Genomic DNA, 24,431 nt, shown 5'->3' with positions numbered 1-24,431 from the left:
CCCACATTGTAGGCAAACGCTTTACTGTCTGAACCACCTAAATCATCCCCCTGGCCTCATCTCTGGACCCACCCCTACCCTTACCCCATATAAGGACCTAGGTTACCCCCACTTGGGGAGCTGAGCAAGGGAACTTGTTAATTTCTTTTCATTCCCTCCTGCTGCAGCAGGAGCCCCAGTAAAGCCTTGTCTTAATTTCTTGTCTGGCATCTTATCAATTTCTATTGATTAGGGAAGGTCAAGAACCCTGGTTAGTAACACTTCCAAGAAAATAACACACATCCTTTGAGTTAAAGCAGTTTCAAGTGCTGCTCCTGCTTCTCTGAACTTCACTTTCCCTGGGGTTTTGGTTCAGAAACTTCTCCTTCACGTATTTGATGCTTTTAAGTAAAAATTTTAAGTATTTCATTCAGCATTTTCTTGAGAGGCAAGGTTGGTCAAAATTACCAAGCCAGCTGTTAACTAGAAGTAAATGTCCAAGAACATTAACTTTTCTACCAAACATTTAAAAAGCATTCAGCCTCATTTCTTGAGTAATTATGAAAGAGATGTTTGACTTTAAGATGCCTAGTCTTCCTCAATTTCATAATTCTAGAGGGTTGTCAATCATGATACTTGGTCCTTCTTGACCACAGGACTGGCAACAGGAGCCAACCTAGTCACGTGAAGTATGATAGCCCCTCCCCACACAAACTAGATGAAACCAATCACAGTCCCTCCGTGAGATCTGATCAGTCCCTCTGAAACAGAAATGGGCTCTGTTTCCATGGGGTCAGGCCATAAATAAACCCATGTACCTGTGGTCATCTAATCTATGACAAATTGAGGTGAGAATATACAATGGAAAAAAGGCAATCTCTTCATTAAGTGGTGCTGGAAGAACTGGACAGCTACATGTAAAAGAATGAAATTAGAACACACTGTAACACCATACACAAAAATAAATTCAACTTTGATTAAAAAACCTAAATGGAAGGCTGGATAGCTATAAAAGTCTTAGAGGAAAATGTCAGTGAAACACTCTCTGATATAAATCACAGGAAGATCTTTTTTAGTATACCTCCTAGAGTAATGAAAATAAAAACAAAAATAAGCAAACGGGACCTAATTAAACTTAAAAGCTTTTGCACAGCAAAGGAAACCATAAATAAAATGAAAAGACAACCCTGAGAGTGGGAGAAAATTTGCAAAGGAAGCAACCAACAAGGGATTAATCTCCAAAATATACAAATAGCTCATGCAGCTCAATATCAGAAAAGCAAACAACCCAATCAGAAAATGGGTAGAAGATGTAAATAGACATTTGTCCAAAAAAGACATAGAGATGGTTAAAAAGAACATGAAAAGAAGCTGAGCATCATTAATTGTTAGAGAAATGTACATCAAGACTACAGTGAGGTGTGACCTCACACCAGTCAGAGTAGCCATCATGAAAAAAATCGACAAACAGTAAATGCTGGAGAGCTATGGAATAAAGGGAACCCCCCTACACTATTGGTAGGAATGTAAATTGGTACAGCCACTAGAGAGATAGTAAGGAGACGCCTTACAAAACTAAAAATAGAGCTGCCAGATGATCCAGCAATCCCACTCCTGGGCATATATTCACAGAAAACCTTAATTTGAAAAGATACATGCACCTCAATGTTCATTACAGTACTATTTACAATAGCCAGGACATGGAAGCAACATGAAGGTCCATCAACAGAGGAATGGATAAAGAAATTGTGGTTCACATATGGGCTTCCCTGGTGCCTCGGATGGTAAAGAATCCGCCTATAATGTGGGAGACCTGGGCTCAGTCCCTTAGTTGGGAAGAGCCCCTGGAGAATGAAATGGCGAACCACTCCAGTATTCTTGTCTGGAGAATTCCATGAACAGAGGAGCCTGGCAGGCTACAGTCCAGTGGAATATTATTCACCCATTAAAAAAATGAAATAATGACATTTGCAGCAACATGGGTAGACCTAGAGTTATCATACTGAGTAAAGGAAGTCAGAGAAGGACAAATATCATATGATATGGCTTATATATGGAACCTTTTTTAAAAAGGGTACAAATGAACTTACCTACAAAACAGAAATAGAGCTACAAATGTAGAAAATAAACTTATGGCTACCAGGGGTAAAGTAAGGGGAGGAATAAATTCAAAGATTGGGATTGACATATACTCCCTGCTATATATAGAACAGATAACTAAAAAGGACTTACTGTACAGCAGAAGGAACTCAGTACTCTGTAATGGCCTATATGAGAAAGGGATCTTTAAAAAAAAGCAGATATATGCAGATATTTGTATAACAGATTCACTTTGCTATGCACCTGAAACTAACACAACATTGTAAATAAACTATATCCCAATTTAAAAAAAGAGAGAAATCCTCATGACGTCTGTCATTTCCTAGAATAGACTAACTGCAGTGTCATTCCCTAGAAGTCTTTGCTTTTGTTTGTTTAGTTGGTTTTTCTCAAGCACTCTATAATTTAAATAAGCTTCTTCTACAGAAAAGAAACAAGATTCTAATTTAGGTTTTCACTATAAGATAATTGTAGTTATGTAGGTTTAACTACCTGGAATATAAATTGCATGCTTTCTCTCCAATTTTCATTCAGTTATAATAATGTCTTCATAAAATAAAGCAATTTCAAGCTGATCATAAATAATTTCTTAGCATTCAGATAGCATTATACTTAAAAGAATGATGCACAAATAGTGTTTTAGTTAGGTTCCCAACAGGAAACAGAAGGAACACTCAAGATAATTCAGGGAGAGTTTAATTACAAAGTGACTATTTGTAAGGGTGTTGACAGGGTAAGAGGAACCACAAAGGATGGTTCTGTACCCTAGGTTTATTAACTTCAAAGGGACAGGAGAGGGAGCAGTAACTTTAGAAGAGGAGAGATTTGTGTAGGGGAGGTGGCCTTAAAAAAATCAGTTACCTTCAGTTTGACTAATGAAAACAGCTAAAGGCATCCTTACATGGAAAAAGCCAGGAAAGTAAATACCTTGACCTCATTCATATACCTCTCATCCTTTGCCAAGTCTCCCTTTTGGTTAAACCCAACCAGGAGCCAGAGGACAAGAAAGTCTGTTTTTATAATCCATATAGGCTGTCTCCTAGAGACAGTGAATAGGATGGAGAAGAGAATAAAGACATGATAACATAAATGTGCATAACTTAAAGTCTTTCTTTTCCATCCTCCCCATCAAAACTATTTAATTTTTAAATTTTAATTTAAAGTCTAATTTTTTTTCTTCGATTGAAATATTTGTCTACAAAATATTTAAGTTAGATAACAGATAAGCTTCTGTATTAAAAGAAACTCCTTTTACAATGGTTTTAAAAAGTAAGTATTTTTCTCTCACACTTTTTCCAAGGTGAATGATCAGCTTGGGTCTGTGTTCTTTTTTGGACTTCCCAAATGGCTCAGGTGGTAAAGCATCTGCCTACAATGCAGGAGACCCGGGTTCAATCCCTGGGTTGGGAAGATCTCCTGGAGAAGGAAATGGCAACCTACTCCAGTATTCTCGCTTGGAAAATCCCATGGACAGAGGTGCCTGATAGGCTACAGTCCATGGGGTCGTAAAGAGTCAGACACAACTCAGCAACTTCACTTCATGTTCTTTTTTACCTTGTGATTCTACCATGCCCTTGGGCATAGTCCTCATCCTGGGGTCAAGCGAGGTCTTGAACATGTGCACATTCCAGCTCACAAGACATGAAAACGGGATAAACTCAGAGCAAGTGAGTGAGGGCAAAGTTATACACGTCACTTTCCCTCTCATTGTCTGGCAAGGAAATGTGTTGTGGCATTTACAGCAAAGGAGGTGGGGTAAGGCTGTGTGTGACCATGTGCCCACAAAGAAGAGAAAAATATATTTTGTAAGAAGGATAACTAGCAATATTCCTGAAGGTATTAAAATCTTCGAAGCTTTTTCTAGTTTTAACAGTTTATATAATAATGGGTCTTGTAATAGATTCTCAAAACCTTCATCTTTTTCTAGCTAAAATCTACCTTTGTTAACATATTTAAATATGACCTCATAAGATTATTTTTCAGTGTTAGAAAATGATTTCTCAGTCTGAGTCTCTCACCCAAATCATTCATTTTTTAAACACGATATAGGACCCCTACCCCTTTTAAGTATCCTTAAAACTTTCTAATCACATACAAATCCAGAATGTCCTATTCCAAACTACTGCCCCATCCTCTCAATTTGCTACTTGTACTGAAAAAATGACGAGAGCTATGGTGGGAACTGAAGAAGGAAATGGCAACCCACTCCAGTATTCTTGCCTGGAAAATTCCATGGACAGAAGAGCCTGGTGAGCCCCAGTCCATGGGGTCACAGAGAGTCGGACATGACTGAGTGACGAAGCACACCTGGTGGGAATATGTAGGTCTACCCAAAGTACTAAATGAAGCCCTGTTGTATGAGTAAAGTAAAACACAAGCCACATACAATTGTATTGGGACCCAAGGAATGACAGAGATGCAAACTCAGTAAAATAGGCAGAAGACTGTCGGGAACGGAAAACCAAAGTAATGTAATTCCCACAGAACATGAACTTCAGTCACGTAAGATTTGTGATTTCTACCTGCAACTTACCAATGCTGCCAGAATTGTGAAACTCTTAATTTTTTTTAACCTATGTGTAATACTTGAAAGTTTTCTCAAACTGTAATTTCTGTTCTTCAGGAAGACATTAGTTTATTGTACATGCCGTGACTGACAGATTCCTGAATCACTTTCCTTTTTAAAACAAAGCTAAGAACGAGGGGAAACAACCCTTTCTTGGGATTTACCCCAGGAAAATCCTTAACAATGTCACCTGCCCTAGATATGTGTAGGGAGGCTTTGCTTTCCTTTGTATATCTAAGAAAGAACGATCTAGCCTGAAGATTAATTCACATTGTCTAAATTACTATCAAATATCAGCATTTGACAGTCTCTATAACATAATTTTAACATTCTTTCAAAATTTGTTAATTAAAATGTGTTAATCAAATCATTAAAATGTTGTTGGTATAAATTAAATTGATTTTTTCCATTTGGGCAAATTGAATTTTAAATATCAATACAATCAAGAAAGTGAATAAAACATCCATCTTCTAACTTGAAAGGCACACAGATATCTTAGTGAAAATCAGTGCAGTTATCAGTACTTTTACCTGCTGTGCAAACTCTTTTTTAATTATAAGTCTTTTAACATTCAACAGTTTCTATCATGATTCAAAATTTCACACTTTCAATATTTTGCACTTACTTTTGAGACGATTATCTTCATGCAGGTGCCATATGTAAGTTTAGCAGATTTTCAATACTTTGATATTTATATAGATGTCTGAAGTAACCCTGAGGTCACTTTGAATTGCATCTTCCTTCTTCACCTATTGTCATTTATTTCTAGTTCAGTTACTCTCTAACTATGCCATATCTTTTAAATAGCCTTATTGTATAATTCAGTCACTGGGTTGATTTTATTTCTTTTACCATTGTCTATCATAAAGCTTTTCTTTCCACTCAAAGGCAAAGATAATGGGCATTAAAGTCATTGTCATTGATACTATATAACACAAATACTTTCACATGAAAAAAATAATATTCATTCCAAATTCAGACTCAGTCTTAGAAATATAAAACATACCTGAATAAATAACAACTTTGTCTAGGGCAAACCCAGAAATACATTTTAGTAAACCATGTTCACTCTTTTCAAAATTCAGAGATCCACCCTCCTACTCTCTAGAAGTGGCTGAACTTTCATTTTGAAGTTAATTTTGAATATACTCCTGCCAATAAATTATATTATCCTGCATTAAAAATTTAGGAAAGCAAGAAGCCATTGCAGTTCTTTTTTTAGGTTAATAATGAATTCTTAGGAATAAGAATATTTGAGAGGTCATTTAACCACCATGAATACCCATCTACCTTCAGAGACAGACAACTGCATCAAACATACTCTAAACAGATGGAAAAATCTCATAAGAAACTCATTCCACAATTCACTATTCACTGTCAGAAAATTTCCCTTTCTGTTTAAACTACAAAACTCAGGCTACAGATTAAGTCTGTTTGCTCCAGTTCTATTCCTGGTGGAGGACAAAAACAGATGGACACAATCCGTCCTGTAGCTGAAAACAATAATTAGGTCACTTCTCCTTCTCTAGCCTAAAAACAGAAAAAAAAGTTCTTTTGGTCTTTAACATATATTTCCTGATACTATTCAAGAGTACAAGCTATTTCAGTAACAAGTAGGGGCTTTCTATGCAAAACCAACTGGTAGGCATAGTTATTTGGCTTTTAAATGTCTTGTCTTCCAGCTATCAATGACCTCATGTATCCTCCCACTCTGTCTGAAATACTTTGGGACCACTGCAGCTGAATATGAGATAGGGCTGACAATGAGAGGGACAAGGACTTGGTCAGATCCAGCTGAGCCCAGAGCCTAAGGCATCTGCATTTTGGCCTGGGAGTTTACAGCATCTGCAGTGAAGCTGTGGGCAAGCAGCATATTGAGATCACAAGTGAAGGAGCTGTGCATCCCTATTGAGGAATCTAAGTGGATAATGGGAAGAATCTGAGCAACAAAGAATGCAAATGAGCAATAAGGAGAACTGCAGGCAGGCTCTCAGCATCTGCCTGAAGCAAGATGTCTTTTACATTAGAAAAGCTCTAAGGCGAGACTGATCACTAGAAAACAAACTTGAGTTGGGACTAGAGGGCCAGCCTTAGATCTGAGCCACATGAAGAATGTGTTAGTAAAGCAGGAGAACACACTCGCTACATCCTGGGTCAGTTAAAGGAAGGTGATGGAGGACGCCAGGGAGCAGAGGTCAGTGGCAGAGAGCTCACGTTTGGTCCACAGACATTCACTGCCTTAATAACGTTGAACTTGTCAAAACTTGTTCTGCAGGATCTAAAACACATTTATGCAAAACTTAACAGACATATAAACCTTAACCTATATAAACCTTAAAAAGATTTTTATTCACTTATTTAGAGGTTTTTGAGAATCTGCTATAAGCATCTACCATGTGATTTGGTGCTGGAAAATAACAGTGAGCGAAACAGGAAAAGAATTCCTGCCCTATAGTTGGATAAAGAATAAAGAAGATAATAAGTAGAACATATAATATGGTAATAAGTGCTATGATGAAAAAACGAAAAAGATTGGCATTTTAAATAGTTTACAAACACTTTACTTAAGTCGCAAGAATAAAGTTCCTTTGAATTCATATGGTCATGAATGATGAAGAGAATCCTGGGGGTGCCTTTCCAAAGCTCCTAAAATCCCAGCACATAGCAGGCACTTACCACTCCCCTTTTGCCTGTTGTTACTGAATTTGACTTCTCTGTCTACCTGGTTAGATAGCAATGATTACCAGAGTAGATCACAATGGTTTTGAAACCATAAATACTACTTTAAAAGCTGGACCATTATTCATTTAGGTGGAGCATCATTAACTAAAATTTCTCTGATAGCATGCTATAGAATTATATCTTTACCCCTTTCCTAGTAAATATTTTTTATCAACAGCCTGGATGAAACCATGAAAAGGATGGTTATCAAGTTTGAAAATAACACTAAATTGAAAGGCAGAACTAATCTGTTGGATGACAGAATTAAGATTCAAAATGCTCTTGACAAGGCCGAACACTAAGTTGAAATGCATACAATAAAATTAATAGACATGCTATGAATAAAAAAGCAGACTAATGAACAAACAAACAACCTGCGTGTGTACAAGATGGGTGAGATCAGACTTGATAGCATTTTTATTAATGGGGAAAAAAAAACCTAGAAGCTTTAGTTGAACATTTTTCAACATTTTGATACAGCTGCAAAATAAAGTCTTAGGCTATGTAATACAGTAATAGTAAAATCAGGATAGATAATATCTATGTAGAGAAAAATATTCACACCTGGGTGTCACACTTAAGAGCAATATTAAATTTTCTAAGTATTCATGAAAGGGTGACAAATAGGATATGCAGTCTTCATATCATATAAGAATAGCTGAGAAATTGCTTGCTGTGGAAAGGGAACTTACAGTAAATCAATATATATTTTCAAATATTTTAGAGGGCTACTACTCATAAGAATACTTCATCATTTTAAAACATATATTAACTGTATGATCTCAGAAAAGGTCTTTGGCCCTCTGTGCCTCAATTTTTTAATATCTAGGAATATCAATTCTGTAGAATTATTACAAGAAGTAGCAAGGATTCATGTAAAGTGTATGGTGCATTACCTGGAATTCCACCTGCACCCTATAAACGGTGAATATTTTTTTCTCTATTGCCATAAAGGTAGACTAGAGTGAATAGATGAAGCCAACAGAGCCATCACACACACACACACACATGGCCCTTAAGAAGTTAGCTCCTTGCCATGAATTTTCCATGTAGATGTTAAATGACTATAGGGGAATTTGAGAAAAGGTTCCTACATTAGGTGAAAGTTGTACTGTTTCTAAATTCCTTTCATTGAATAGATTTTAAGGTCCCTTCCAATACTATGATTTTGTAATTCTCTGTGATTTCTCTCCATGCCCCTAAAGGATATGTTCCTGATAAAACTAAAAATATATAGAAAAAGTTAAAACAAGTAATATTAATTGTGTTTTAATTTGTGCCCCACACTAAGAAGCAGCTACATTTATTATTCTCTTTTCACAAATGAAGAAGCTGAGACAGAGTACAGTAACGTAGTTCAAAAGTTCATAGAACTCATCAGTGGCAGAGCAATGAGTGGAACTCAAGAGATCTGGAGAGTCACTTTAGCTAATTTTGACTCAAGGGTCAGACTTTCTATATCCTTTACATCACGTAGACCCTAATAGGTTTTGTGATGCCCTGGGATTCCTCCAGTCATCCTGAACTATTGTGTAAACTTATTTCATTTTAAAAGTAAAGTAAATTAAAAATGACAGGGTACTGCTGGTGATTCAAATGAAAAATTTGCTCTGCATTATTGGAAAATTATATATTCCACAAAAATGTATTTTGTAAATTAATAAATCCCACTTCTTAAGTGCTCAAAATTTTTCAGGCATTTTGGATGGCACTCTTCCAGAGATGAACTGTTGTAATTTATTCTAATTTGCAGAACACAAGTTAACTTGTACTTATTACTCAAAATCATACCATTAATTTTGGTTACTGTTTTATGACATCAGTCATTAATGTTCTCAGACTATATTGATAAATGGGCTATGCCAAAAAACAAAAAAACTTAGGGAGAGCCTGAGGCACTCTCCAAAAAGTAATTCTTTGAATTACAGGGTCTGGTGTTTGTGACTTTGTCCCAGGCTGTTCAGAAACAGCTCTTGTTTTCTTCCTTGTTCCAGGTTGTTTCAAAGGGGTGTAGTTGCAAGATAAAAGACTCCTAATTATGTAAGATAGTGCTACTTACTCAAAGCCAATTTCAGTGCCTATCAGATAATAAAAAGACAAAGTGTGGGAACTGGTGCATGGTGAGAGGGCAGGAAAAATTAACTGAACAATGTGGTTTTTCAAGCCACAGGATATTTTGTCTACAGAGGAGTACATTGCCGAGAGGAAGTATAGGGAATTGAGAGGAACATATGAAAAAGTTTAAAAGTTCGAGGAAGTAAAATTCTTTAACACCTTAAAACTCAAATCGTATTTTCTGTTTCCTTGGATAAATTTTGCTTCCTGGTTATCATAATTGGTTTAAGTTTCTAGTTCCCACATCTCTGTGTGTTTAAGCTTTCAATGCAGGTGTGTTTAAGTTTTCTAATGTTTACAGCTTTTCCTAGCATCCTCTTTCCTGAAATTTAAATAGTTTCATATTCAGTTTTATGTGTGTTTTTAAAGAATTTCCAAAGAAAGACATAACTTGAGACTTCAGAATTTACTTTTGAAACTAAGGATAATGATCTACAAATATTTCTCTGGGAAATGTGGCTTTCATCTAAGTAAATAGATTTATGTGCTGAGCTAGAATTTGATTAAAACTTGATGGGTATTTCTTCTGTTGGTTAATCATTCTGCTTATCTTACCAAATATTTGACTAGAAGCCTAACTACTGAACTGTACCTAAACAACATAAATAATAAACTTCATAGAGAAATAGGGTATATTTTGTAACTCTTAATTTTTCAATATGCAAGAGCCACCCCCCCCCCCAAATAATTATTAATTCAGTAAGTATTTATTGACATCAATTCCAGTTAAGCACTCCGCTCAGCACTGGGCATACAAAAGCATTTACTGGGGAGAAAGTTTACATCCGACACTGTAGTAAGTGCCTTGGTGATAGGAACCCAAAGGAGAAAGAGTTAAACCAGACAGAGTAAGGGAGGGCTTAGTGATAGGAATTAACTGCAAAAATGGAGTGGAATTAGGATGGAAGGAGAGCCAGTCAAGGAACGTAATGAGCTAAAACAGAGGTAAGACAGTACGGCGTATGTGGGATGGTATATATGCACTCTCTCCAGTTGCTCTCTTTTTCTTTTGAATCCCTTCTAAATAGCCTTTCATTTCTCATTTCCCTGAAATAGCTTTTATCAATATCATCAATGACCTCCATATTACTAAATCCAATTGTAATAGTTTTCTATTGCTGAAGTGATGAATTACCACAAACTTAGTGGCTTACAACAACATAAATTTATTATCTGATAGCTCTGTAGGTTAGAAGTCAGGCATGGGTCTCACTGGGCTAAAATCATGATGCTGTTAGACTCTTGAGAATTTTATACTAGCAGAAGCTGTGTACGTTTGGACTAAAAGAGAAAGTACAAAATTGCAGAATCCTGTCAGACCCCCAGAATTCTACAGGCAAAAAAGACAGATAAAGCTACCCAGCTGTAAACAAGCACTAGCTTTTATGAAAAAGGAACAATGACTCCAGGAGTAGAGTGTTAAACCCAGAGAGCAGAATGGAGGGCCAGGAGGGATTTTTAAATTGCTTGGGACCCATGTGTTTTGTATTCTTTTATAAGATGATCAGTCAAGTATGACCACAGAAGGAGACAGAGGAGAGACTCAGGGAAAAAAAAAAAACACAGTTTCTTATACTCTTAGGTCCCAGAGACACACTTGCTGTAGTCCAGGAAGGGGGACACAGAAAGGAGCCTCAGAGAGCAGATTCACAAGCAGGTGGGGAGCCGAGAGAGAGGCCCTGTGGGCAAGCATCTATACTGGGGCTCAGAGTGGCGTAGGCAGGAGGAGGCGTGAGGGGATTTCATGAGTGTATTTGAATGTCATGAGATCACAGTCAGGGGAGGACAAGAAGGGGCCTCACCAGGCTGGTACAGATGGTAACCTGGGCAGAACGTGCAGAGCCTGATTGTAGGCATATTGAGGCAACAGGAAAATATGAATCTTTAAAGGTTCACTTTAACACTCTATAACTCCATCTTTTTCCCCCTTCTATTTTCTTCTCCTTTGAACCAAACATCTATAGCTGGTATTCTGTGCCTATCCCACCACTGTATTTTGGAAGTAAATAATTTGTTTCTTGAGTTTCATGTTCACAGAGAGAAATCATGGCCCAGATGAATTCTGCACAGACCCTTACTCTTAATTGATTTCAATCATGAGACTAGGGACTTTTGAGCGATATTTTGGACTTGATGCTTTACAGACCTTTAGATAAATATATTTTAGATGTAGAACAGATAAGAGTCTTTGGGAACCAGAAGGTAGGTTGTAGTAGGCAGAATAATGGTCCACCAAATTGCAATGGTCCACAATTGCTCATTGTCTCAATGAGCAATTAAGTTTGTGGGTAAAATTTGGGTTAGCAATCAGCTGACTTTGAAAGAGATGGGAATACCAGACCACCTGACCTGCCTCTTGAGAAACCTGTATTCAGGTCAGGAAGCAACAGTTAGAATTGGACATGTGACAACAGACTGGTTCCAAATAGGAAAAGGAGTACATCAAGGCTGTATATTGTCACCCTGCATATTTAACTTGTATGCAGAGTACATCATGAGAAATGCTGGGCTGGAAGAAGCACAAGCTGGAATCAAGATTGCTGAGAGAAATATCAATAACCTCAGATTTGCAGAAGACACCACCCTTATGGCAGAAAGCAAAGAAGAACTAAAAAGCCACTTGATGAAAGTGAAAGAGGAGAGTAAAAAAGTTGACTTAAAGCTCAACATTCAGAAAACTAAGATCATGGCATCTGGTCCCATCACCTCATGGGAAATAGATGGGGAGACAGTGGAAACAGTGTGTCTTTATTTTTATGGGCTCCAAAATCACTGCGGATGGTGACTGCAGCCATGAAATTAAAAGACGCTTACTCCTTGGAAAGAAAGTTATGGCCAACCTAGATAGTATATTAAAAAGCAGAGACACTACTTTGTCAACAAAGGCCCGTCTAGTCAAGGCTATGGTTTTTCCAGTGGTCATGTATGGATGTGAGAGTTGGACTGTGAAGAAAGTTGAGCACCAAAAAATTGATGCTTTTGAAATATGGTGTTGGAGAAGACTCTTGAGAGTCCCTTGAACTGCAAGGAGATCCAACCAGTCCATCCTAACGGATATCAGTCCTGGGTGTTCATTGGAAGGACTGATGCTGAAGCTGAAACTCCAGTACTTTGGCCACGTCATGAGAAGAGTTGACTCATTGGGAAAGACCCTGATGCTGGGAGGGATTAAAGGCAGGAGGAGAAGGGGGCAACAGAGGATGAGATGGCTGGATGGCATCACCAACTCGATGGGTATGAATTTGAGTAAACTCCGGGAGTTGGTGATGGACAGGGAGGCCTGGCATGCTGCGATTCATGGGGTTGCAAAGAGTTGAACATGACTGAGCGACTGAACTGAACTGAACTGACTTTAAGAAGATTATCCTGGATTATCATGGTGATTCCAATATAATCACATGGATCTTTAAATGAGAAAGAGGGAGACAGAAGGGTCAGTACAGAGAGATGGCATTGTGAAAAAGTCTTGACTAGAGATTGCCAGCTTTGAAGATGAAAGGGAGTTATGAAACTAAGCAATGTGAGTAGCCTTTGGAAGCTATAAAGGGCAAGAAAATGGATTCTCCCCTAGAGCCTCCAGAAAGGAATGCAGTCCTGTGGACACCCGAATTTTATCCCAGTGAAACTTTACCACACTTTCTGACTTCTGACCTCCAGAAATGTAGGATAATACATTTGCATTGTTTTAAGCTTAAAGGAAGTCAACCTTGAATATTCATTGGAAGGAATGATGCAGAAGCTGAAGCTGCAATACTTTGGCCACCTGATGTGAAGAGCTGATTCGTTGGAAAAGACTCATGCTGGGAAAGATTGAAGGCAGGAGGAGAAGGGGAAGACAGAGGATGAGATGGTTGGATGGCATCACCAACTCAATGGACATGGGCTTGAGCAAGCTCCAGGAGATGGTGGAGGACAGGGAAGCCTGGTGTGCTGAAGTCCATGGGGTCGCAGAGTCAGACACGACTGAGTGACTGAACAGTAACAGCAAAGCCACTAAATTTGTGGGGTTCTGTTGCAGCAACAATGGGAAACTAATATGCTAGGAAAAACTGAGAAACTCTCACAGACCAGAGAAGATTAAACGTAATCTAATGTCCTGAATCAAATCATGGAACTGAAAAAGGACATTAATAGAAAGTTGAAGTTCAAGTGAAGTCTAGAGTTTAGTTAACAGCATCATACCAATGTGAATTCCTTGGTTTTGACAAATATACAATGGTTATGTAAGATGTTAAAATTAGGGGAAGCTGAGTGAAGAGTATTTGGAACTCTGTACTATCTTTACAACCTTTTTCTAAATCTAAATTTATTCTAGAATAAAGAGTTTATTTTTAAAGAAAAGTTTAGCTAAGAATGAAAGGAGTGAGTTTGAATTGTTAACTCAAGCAGATGCTAGACTCAAGAATAGTTTTTTTTCTCATTGCATGTTCTTTTCAAAAGGCTTAATCTTGAAAACAAGTTTGCCCAAGTAATTTATTTGATATTTTTCTTGAGAATTTTTAAAGAAATCATAGGAAAATCAAGCAAAATATTTTTTCATACATGGTTAGCAGTAAAATTATGAACTCAGGAACTTATGTAACAGGTCTTGCTTCTCTCCTTTCTACCTTCTTTTCCCACTTTCTCCATGGCTCTGTTTTATTCATTCTTTTGCCAAGTGGTTTCATGCAGTCCTTTCCAGTTGAAGAAAGAAACAGGATTGATAAAAAACATTTGCACTAAGGTACTAGTGAATTAAAGTATTCAGTATTCTTGAACAATTTGCACTTCAAAAGAAGCAGGCAGTAAGGAATATTAGAATTCCTAACAGCATAACTCTAAATATGCAAATCAATTTCTCCTACAATTTGCTTTTACTATCACTGTTTAAAAACATTCTATAAATAACTAAGTTCTATATTGTATTTTATCCTTATAACTTGGATAAGATGGATAGTTTGGGACAGGCTTTTTAAATAACCAAATCAGTAGTTATCCCTTTGAATTTATTAAGCTATCAAACTACTGACCACCACTAGTCTCAGTCAAATTATTTTATAGCAAAATATGAGGTGCTAAAATTTATTAAAAATAGCAGTAACTTTCCACTGTAAGAATATTTACTTTATGGTATGCTGCCAATGTAATTTCACGTCATAGCAACAGTATATGGTAGGTATTATTATTCAAATTTAAAAGTAACAAACAGAGGCTTAGAGAATTTAATCAGTTTGCCCAGGGTCAAGTGGTAGTTCAGGACACATATATTATTGAAGTCCTCTAGCTCTAGAATACAGTCCAGGCTTTACCCTCTCTTATGCCTTCACCCCTGCTCCCCCAATTTCCTATCCTACACACATTTGATCTAGATAACTTCAATAGAATTCATTACCTTCCCTGCATATCCATTATCATTCTAACACAGAGAAAAATATAAGCTGTACATGATATGCAATAATTATATCAAAACATGTTTTTTTAACAATAAATTTAATGGTATTTCTGCTTTTTCAAAATCACCTGGGAGAAGTGGCTTTTCTTTTTTAATATATATGTGTAATGTTCCTTCATTCTGCTCATAGGCAAACTACTGACATCACGATCTGGCTCATTCATGTTAAGTAAAGCACGCACTATACAGTGAAGGACACAATTACCTTAGATTAAATTTCAGTTTCCTTTTGACTTTGGTTTCTAAAACTGAAAGCAGCCTTTTCAGAACATGGATTTCCCATTTTATTTCTATGAAGCCTTTGTGTTTGATAGGAAAAGCACATATATACAGATTATTATTTCTCATGAGAATGAGAAGTATTGTGTGCAGGTGCACTTTTAAAATCTTATTTTACCTCCGAAAATGTAACTTTAGCTATATTATTGTGGGACTAAGATAGGATATCTTGAGTAATTCTGTTCAAGTTGTGTCAAAAATCTTATTTGATAAGTGAAATGTGTAAGGAACAAGCTTTAAGGACATGATTAGGGAGAATGAAGTCTAGCGGAAGTACAAAGGAGGGGCAGGAGCCTGGCTTCATGAAAAAGCAGCAGTCTCATGAGCTGGAACTCAGAATCCTGGCTCTACCTGAGATACTCCAGCAAATGTCAACCAAAGAAAAGATAGAAAAGATTTCTTTCAACTGTGATTACATTCACACACTGCCTTAGAGTAAACTGAAATTTCACTGAATTGTTGAAAATTAGTAATTACTCTATTTGAAAGTGAAAGTCACTTAGTCATGTCTGACTCTGCGATCCTGTGAACCATAGAGTCCATGGAATTCTACAGGCCAGAATACTAGAGTGGGTAGCTGTTCCCTCCTCCAGGGGTTCTTCCCAACCCACGGACCGAAGCCAGGTCTCCTGCATTACAGGCAGATTCTTTACCAGCTGAGCCACCAGGGAAGACTTTATTTGGGAGGGGGGTGTCTAAAAAAAATTTAAGATTCAGCTACAATTAAGAGCCTGTTCCTAAGCATTTGCAAAAGAATAAGAGATCTAACCCTTCAAACCAACTTAAGCTCCAATTTTCCTCCCAAACAGCCAGAATGAAAGGAAGGGATTAGATGAGGGAGGGAGGACTCTAACATTAATTTGGACTAATTTGGAGCTCATTCTTATAGTAGACACTTAGCAATTTTTTTCAATCTTCATAACAATATTGTACAGGGCAGGATTTAGAAGATATACATTATATACAGAAAAACAGAGACTCTAAAAGCATAATTTAGCCAAGATCACTCAGGGAAGTTTGAACCAGGTCTCTTATCACTGAGTCTACAGCTCTCTCCACTGCTACACAATGCAAGTAGCAGTTATGGTGGTGTGATCTGGAATACACAAGGAAACTATCCAAAGAATCACCTACAAAAAGTGGCATGACTTTCCCCAAAATCATTTTTTGTCAATCTTTAAATCTTCCTCAGTAGTTTTGTCTATAATTTTATATTTTAAATGTGAATAGTTCAGTAGTATGTCCACCATACATTGTTAAGTGAGAAAAATTAAGTTGCTAAGAAATAAAAACTGGATTTAAAGAAATTATACTGAAAAAATGGAAAAACCTCCAAATATGAGTGTAATTAAATAAATTATAGAGGGATCCAGTCATTAGCAGAGAAGGCAATGGCAACCCGCTCCAGTATTCTTGCCTGGAAAATACCATGGAGGGAGGAGCCTGGTAGGCTGTATCCATGGGGTCGAGAAGAGTTGGACACGACTGAGTGACTTCACTTTCACTTTTCACTTTCCTGCATTGGAGAAGGAAATGGCAACCCACTCCAGTGTTCTTTCCTGGAGAATCCCAGGGATGGCAGAGCCTGGTGGACTGCCGTTTATGGGGTCTCACAGAGTCGGACACGACTGAAGCAACTTAGCAGCAGCAGCCAGTCACCAGAATAATGACATATACTAACAAAGGACTAGGTTAAGCTCTAATGTGAAGTAGAAAAGAGCAAAAGGCAGAGTACCATGTAGAGAGTACATCTGTATCAAAACATGAGGAAAATAGAAAGCTCTAAGAAGAGTTAAAGTGATACATTAAAGTGAAAGAATTATGAGTAATTATTCTCTTGTATTTGTTATTACTCATATTTTCTCTAATGTACTTCAGTTCATTTTTATAATTTCTTAATGAGAAATCAGTGAGCTTTTAGAAGCAAAAGACACTGTCACATAACCTTGAGCCATGCGATAGTCTCTTCCTTGAAAATCAGAAACTTTTGTTTTCCAGTTTATTTCCCAGAGTGCACAGTTCCTTATACCATGTAGATGCTCAGTACATTTTTTTAATCAAATATATTTTTTTGAAGAGTAGACAAGAGCAGAAAAGATCCCCCTGCTTAGAAAGTATTTCCTACATAGGTTCACTAATTAGTGATTTATTTGTGTTAATGAGTTCCTCTTTTAAAATTCAAATGCATCAAATAGCTAAATGAGCAAAAAACATGAACAGAGAACACTCAAGAGGAAACACAAATGGATAATAAACATTAAATGAAAAGTTCAACCTCATTAATAATCAAAGATAGGAACGTTAAAATGATATCAGTTTTCCTCATGAAACTTGCAAAAATTTTCATGTAATTCTCAATGCCAAGTGGGATATAAATATTAGGTTGGTGCAAAAGTGATTGCAGTTTTTGCATTGTTGAAGTTTGACATTTTATATTGGAATACATTCTTAAATAACTGTGGTTATGTTATACATCATTTTAATGCACGTTTCTCTCTTTATGTTTTTGGCTAATGACATTGTGTGCATGCTAAGTTGCTTCAGTCGTATCTGACTCTTTGCGGCCCTATGAACAGTAGCCCACTAGGCTCCTCTATCCATGGGATTCTCCAGGCAAGAATACTGGAATGGGTTGCCATTTCCTACCCCAGGGGAATCTTCTGAACCCATCAAACCCACATCTCTTATATCTTCTGCATTGACAGGCAGTTTCTTTACCACTAGCACCACCTAGGAAGCCCCAATGATTATTGCTTTATGTTTATTTTATATTTATTTTAGACTATGGGAATGATGTTAGACAAAAAGCAAATTTGAGCAATTTTCTTATCCGAGTACACAATGGGTCATAAAACAGCAGAGACAAATCACAATGTCAACAACATATGCAATGGTGGTTCAAGAAGTTTTGCAAAGGAGACAAGAGTCTTGAAGATGAGAAGCACAGTGGCTGGCAATTGGAAGTTGACAATGACCAATTGGGAGGCATCATAAAAGCTGATCCTCTTACAGCTATGCAAGAAGTTGCTGAAGAACTCAAAGTCAGCCTTTCTATGGTCATGCTGCATTTGAAGCAAATTGGAAAGGTGAAAAAACTCAATAAGTGGGTGCTTCATGAGATGACCAAAAGTTTTTTAAAAACCGTTTTTGAAGTGTCATCTTCTCTTATTGTGCACAACAAATCATTTCTGGATCTGATTGTGATGTGCGAGGAAAAGTGGATTTTATACAACCAGCAACAGCCAGCTCAGTAGTTGGACCCAGAAGAACTCCACAGCACTTCCCAAAACCAAACTTGTACCCAAAAAAGGTCACAATCACTATTTGGTGGTCTGCTACCAGTCTGATCCCCAACAGCTTTCTGAATTCCAGTGAACATTACATCTGAGAAGCATTTTCAGCAAATCAATGAGATGCCCTGAAAACCACAGTACCTGCAGCCATCATTGATCAACAGAAATGCCCAATTCTTCACAACAATACCAGGCCATAAGTTGCACAAACAACACTTCAAGCGTTGAACAAATTGGACTATAAAGTTTTGCCTCATCTGCTGTACTCACCTCTCCCCATCTGACCACCACTTCTTCAAACATCTTGGCAACTTTTTGCAGGAAAAATGCTTCCACAACCAACAGGAGGCAGAAAATGCTTTCCAAGAGTTCTTCAAATTCTTAAGCACAGATTTTTACACTACAGAAATAAATTTATTTCTTATTGGCAGAAATGTGTTGATTGTAATGGTTCCTATTTTGTTACTAAAGATGCATTTGAGCCTGGTTATAATGATTTAAATTCACCGTCCAAAACCACAATTACATTTGCACCAACCTGGTAAGAATAAAAATGGATGCCTCTTATAAATTGCTGGTAGGACTGAAAATTTGGTACAAACTTCCTTGAAAGGAAGGTAGCAAAATACTCCTAACTTTTGATGCAAGGATTCCATTTCTAGGAATTCAGTTTAAAAAATAAATCAGAGATATATGTGAAAAGTTTTTATTCATGGATGTTCAGTGCAATATCATAATCCCTAAAAAATTTAGCCTTTCATGGTAAAGTAAAAGAAAACTAAAGTTTTATAAATCAATTCAGTAACATACTATATAGTCTTTAAAACCAAATTAAAAAAAAAAAACCTTGAATATGGAAAAAAAATCTCATTTTATTAATTGGGGAGAAGTAGTACACAAATCTTACTATACATCATGATCTCACTTTTAAAATATTTAAGCAATGGCAAAATATTGGAAGAAAATAGTTGTAATGCATTTCTCTGGTTGATGGTATATAACATGATTTTTGTTGTCTTCATAATTTTCTTATATCACATCTCTAAGAGGAAATTTTTATATATAATCAGCATTTTAAAAATGTGTTATATCTATTTCAGTTGTAATTTATAGAAATCCATCCTAAGAAAATAATCCTAAACAAATAAAAGTTTTCTACACAAAGATGTTTATACACTGTTTTATTTAGCACACTGGGCATAGCAAACATCCTGTTCCAGCAATACAAGAGACAACTCTACACATGGACATCACCAGATGGTCAATACCAGAATCAGCCTGGTTATATTCTTTGCAGCCAAAGATGGAGAAGCTATGTTAAGTCAGCAAAAACAAGACCGGGACCTACTGTGGCTCAGATCGTGAGCTCCTTATTGCAAAATTCAGACTGAAACTGAATAAAGTAGGGAAAGCTGCTAGGCCATTCAGATATGACCTAAATCAAATCCCTTATACAGTGGAAGTGACAAATAGATTCAAGGGAGTAAATCTGATAGATAGGGTGCCTGAAGATCTATGGATGAAGGTTTGTAACACTGTATAGGAGGTAGTGATCAAAACCATTCCCAAGAAAAAGAAAGGCAAAAAGACAAAAAGGTTGTCTGAGGAGGCGTTACAAATTGCTGAGAAAAGAAGAGAAGCGAAAGCAAAGGAGAAAAGGAAAGATATACCCATCTGAAAGAATAGCAAGGAGAGATTAACAAAGCTTTACTTAAAACAGTAAAATTGGAAGAAAAAAGAACTAGTTGATGATAGTCTGTAGAATAGGCCACATTGTCTTTTAATATTATGTTTACTTCCTTTTACTTTGTGCAAAACATCTTGTTTCAGTGTTCAGCCATGAGAGATACTAGCACAGATAAGAGAGGACACACACACCACACACAAGCCCATCCTTTCTCTACTACCTTCTCCCTGAAGAGCTAAGTTCAGGATTAGAGAATCAAGTGTTCTGCTCTTTGAGTACCAGGCAGCAAGATGAGTAAGGCTGTTCACTTCTCTGTGAGTTAGGTTTTACTTCCTAAACACCTCAATTATTCAGTTCAGTGCAGTTCAGTCACTCAGTCGTGTCTGACTCTTTGCAACCCCATGAACTGCAGCACGCCAGGCCTCCCTGTCCATCACCAACTCCCGGAGTTTACCCAAACTCATGTCCATTGAGTCGGTGATGGCATCTAACCATCTCATTCTCTGTTGTCCCGTTCTTCTCCCACCTTCAATCTTTCCCAACATTAGGGTCTTTTCAAATGAGTCAGCACTTCGCATCAGGTGGCCAAAGTACTAGAGTTTCAGCTTCAACATCAGTCCTTCCAATGAACATGCAGGTTTGACCTCCTTTAGGATGGACTGCTTGGATCCTCCTTGCAGTCCAAGGGACTCTCAAGAATCTTCTCCAACACCACAGTTCAAAAGCATCAATTCTTCTTTACAGTTGAACCCTCACATCCATCCATGACTGCTGGAAAAACGATAGCCTTGACTAGACAGAACTTTGTTGACAAAGTAATGTCTCTGCTTTTTAATATGCTGTCTAGGTTGGTCATAACTTTCCTTCCAAGGAGCAAGTGTCATTTGATTTCATGGCTGCAGTCACCATCTGCAGTGATTTTGGAGCCCAGAAAAATAGTCTGACACTCTGTTTCCACTGTTTCCCCATCTATTTGCCATGAAGTGATGGGACCAGATGCCATGATCTTAGTTTTCTGAATTTTGAGCTTTAAGCCAACTTTTTCACTCTCCTCTTTCACTTTCATCAAAAGGCTCTTTAGTTCCTCTTCACTTTCTGCCATAAGGGTGGTGTCATCTATATATCTAAGGTTATTGATATTTCTCCCGGCAATCTTGATTCCAGCTTGTGCTTCTTCCAGCCCAGCATTTCTCATAATGTACTCTGCATATAAGTTAAATAAGCAGGTTGACAATATACAGCCTTGACATACTCCTTTTCCTATTTGGAACCAGTCTATTGTTCCGTGTCCAGTTCTAACTGTTGCTTCCTGACCTACATACAGATTTCCCAAGAGGCAGGTCAGGTGGTCTGATATTCCCATCTCTTTGAAAATTTTCCACAGTTTATTGTGATCCACACAGTCAAAGGCTTTGGTATAGTCAATAACACAGAAATAGATGTTTTTCTGGAATTCTCTTGCTTTTTCACTGGTCCAGTGGATGCTGGCAATTTGATCTCTGGTTCCTCTGCCTTTTCTAAAACCAACTTGAACATCTGGAAGTTCACAGTTCACATATTGCTGAAGCCTGGCTTGGAGAATTTTGAGCATTACTTTACTAGCGTTTGAGATGAGTGCAATTATAAGGTAGTTTGAGCACTCTTTGGCATTGCCTTTCTTTGGGATTGGAATGAAAACTCTCCTTTTCCAGTCCTGTGGCCACTGCTGAGGTTTCCAAATATGCTGACATATTGAGTGCAGCACTTTCACAGCATCATCTTTCAGGATTTGAAATAGCTCAACTGGAATTCCATCACCTCCATGAACTTTGTTCATAGTGATGCTTCCTAAGGCCTACTTGACTTCACATTCCAGGATGTCTGGCTCTAGGTGAGTGATCACACCATCGTGATTATCTGGGTCATGAAGATCTTTATTGTACAGTTTTTCTGTGTATTCCTGCCACCTCTTCTTAATATCGTCTGCTTCTGTTAGGTCCATAGCATTTCTGTCCTTTATTGAGCCCTTCTTTGCATGAAATGTTCCCTTGGTATCTCTAATTTTCTTGAAGAAATCTCTAGTCTTTCCCATTCTATTGTTTTCCTCTATTTCTTTGCATTGATCACTGAGGAAGGCTTTCTTATCTCTCCTTGCTATTCGTTGGAACTCTGCATTCAGATGGGAATATCTTTCCTTTTCTCCTTTGCTTTTCACTTCTCTTCTTTTCACAACTATTTGTAAGGCCTCCTCAGACAGTCATTTTCCTTTTTTGCGTTTCTTTTTCTTGGGGATGGTCATGATCTCTATCTCCTGTATAATGTCATGAACCTCCATCCATAGTTCATCAGACACTCTGTCTTTCAGATCTAGTCCCTTAAATCTATTTCTCACTTCCACTGGATAATCATAATGGATTTAGGTCATAATTGAATAGTCTAGTGGTTTTCCCCACTTTCTTCAGTTTAAGTCTGAATTTGGCAATAAGGAGTTCATGATCTGAGCCACAGTCAGCTCCCAGTCTTGTTTTTGCTGACTGCATAGCTTCTCCATCTTTGCCTGCAAAGAATATAATCAATCTGATTTCGGTGTTGGCCATCTGGTGATGTCCATGTGTAGAGTCTTCTCTTGTGTTGTTGGAAGAGGGTGTTTGCTATGACCAGTGCAATCTCTTGGCAAATCTCTATCAGCCTTTTCCCTGCTTAATTTTGTACTCCAGTGATATCTCAGACAGATCCTATAGCTTCCAGCCATTCTCAAGTGTTGAAAATTTCAGTCTAGTCTAACAGGGTTTAAAATCTCAATCTTGCCTTCAATTCTGTGTTTGTCATGGCCAATGCCCCTGTAGGAGGGACCTTAGAATGGAAACAAGGGCATTCCTTCACTCTTCCCCTCTCCTTTGCTGATTTTCTTCTAGCACTTCCAAAAATGTATAGAAAGTGAGATTACAGAAATAGATTAGAGGTGTACTCTTAATGCAGCTGCTCTAGTCCCTCACAGCTATAAATGTTCCCAATGGCTTCTGGTACAGGTTCCTGCAGACCCTGAGGGAGACCTCCTCACTGAGCCTTCTGCTGACATGGGGAATTCACTTCAGTTTAGTTGCTTTTTAACTTCATTTCCACTCCACATCCAGCTCTACCAATCACATACAATCCTTCACCTTTCCATAGGCCAGTTCTTCCAGGTGGGCCAGGAACCATACTACTGATGCTCAAGTGCCTTCCTTGATGTTCCTTGGACTCACTAGCAAAGGATACATCTTCATCCCAGTAAAAAATTACAGTGACAGACAGTTTTACTTGTCTATCTTCCTCCCTCAACCACTCTTGAATTATTTTCCTTATTTCCACTTCAAAAAGGCACAGAGGACAGATCATTAAATCTGATGTATAAGTACCCAACTGAGAAATAATACACCTATCCCTCTTTTCCTGGCCACACCTCCCCCCATGTTTACAAGTACTCTGTTGCAACCCTGTTGCACATGTCATACTTCTGCTGAAGCCAACAGCTCACATCTCTAAGAGGTCATAAGATCCCTTGAGTCCAGTACTCATATACACTAGGGAAAGGGGGAGGGATGACGAGGGTGGCTGGTTATGCCACCTTAATAATCTTATGGAAATATAACTGATGCCATTTGGAAAGCTGTCTTGTAGAGTGTGGATGTACATGCTACCTGCATTTGGTTACTTGTTTATTGTTAGTTTGGATGTTTGTTTGGTTGGTTTTGGAATTCTAAAAGCAGTTCCAAGATAACAGTGATGCAAATTCAATATTGTCACACGTAGGAAAAAACTAGAAGGAAAAATATTAGTATTCTACAGTGTTACAAGTGCTTGTAATTAGATGTGTGTGTGTGTGTGTGTGTGTGTATGCATTCTCAGTCATGTCTGATTCGTTGCGACCCCATGGACTATAGCTCGCCAGGCTCCACTGTCTATGGGGATTCTCCAGGTAAGAATACTGGAGTGGGTTGCCATGCCCTCCTCCAGGGGATCTTCCCAACCCTGGGATCAAACCCAGGTCTCCCGCACTGCAGGCAGATTCTTTACTGTCTGAGCCACCAGGGAAGCCTTGTTACTAGATGGTAATACTATATTATTATCCATAGTATAGGTGTGTCATCTGCCAATCAGGAGACACAGGAGACCTGGGTTCAATCCTTTGTTAGGAAGATCCCCTGGAGGGGGAAATGGCAACCCATTCCAGTATTCTTGTCTGGAAAAATCCCATGGACAGAGGAGCCTGGCTGACTTCAGTCCATGGGTCACAAAATT

The 24,431-nt window shown here is 37.9% G+C and overlaps 1 non-coding gene across 1 annotated transcript; it reads left to right on the top strand.

Annotated features, from left to right (window-relative positions):
- Positions 1-3,417: 3,417 nt before the first annotated feature.
- On the top strand, positions 3,418-3,489 carry TRNAC-ACA (transfer RNA cysteine (anticodon ACA)). The gene has a single exon. It is a non-coding gene; the product is annotated as a tRNA-Cys (tRNA).
- Positions 3,490-24,431: the final 20,942 nt, after the last annotated feature.

Source organism: Muntiacus reevesi, chromosome 3 (assembly GCF_963930625.1).
Source record: "Muntiacus reevesi chromosome 3, mMunRee1.1, whole genome shotgun sequence".
Classification (NCBI taxonomy): Eukaryota; Metazoa; Chordata; class Mammalia; order Artiodactyla; family Cervidae; genus Muntiacus; species Muntiacus reevesi.
The sequence above is the reverse complement of the archived record's forward strand: the minus strand, read 5'-3'. Positions and strand labels throughout refer to the sequence as shown.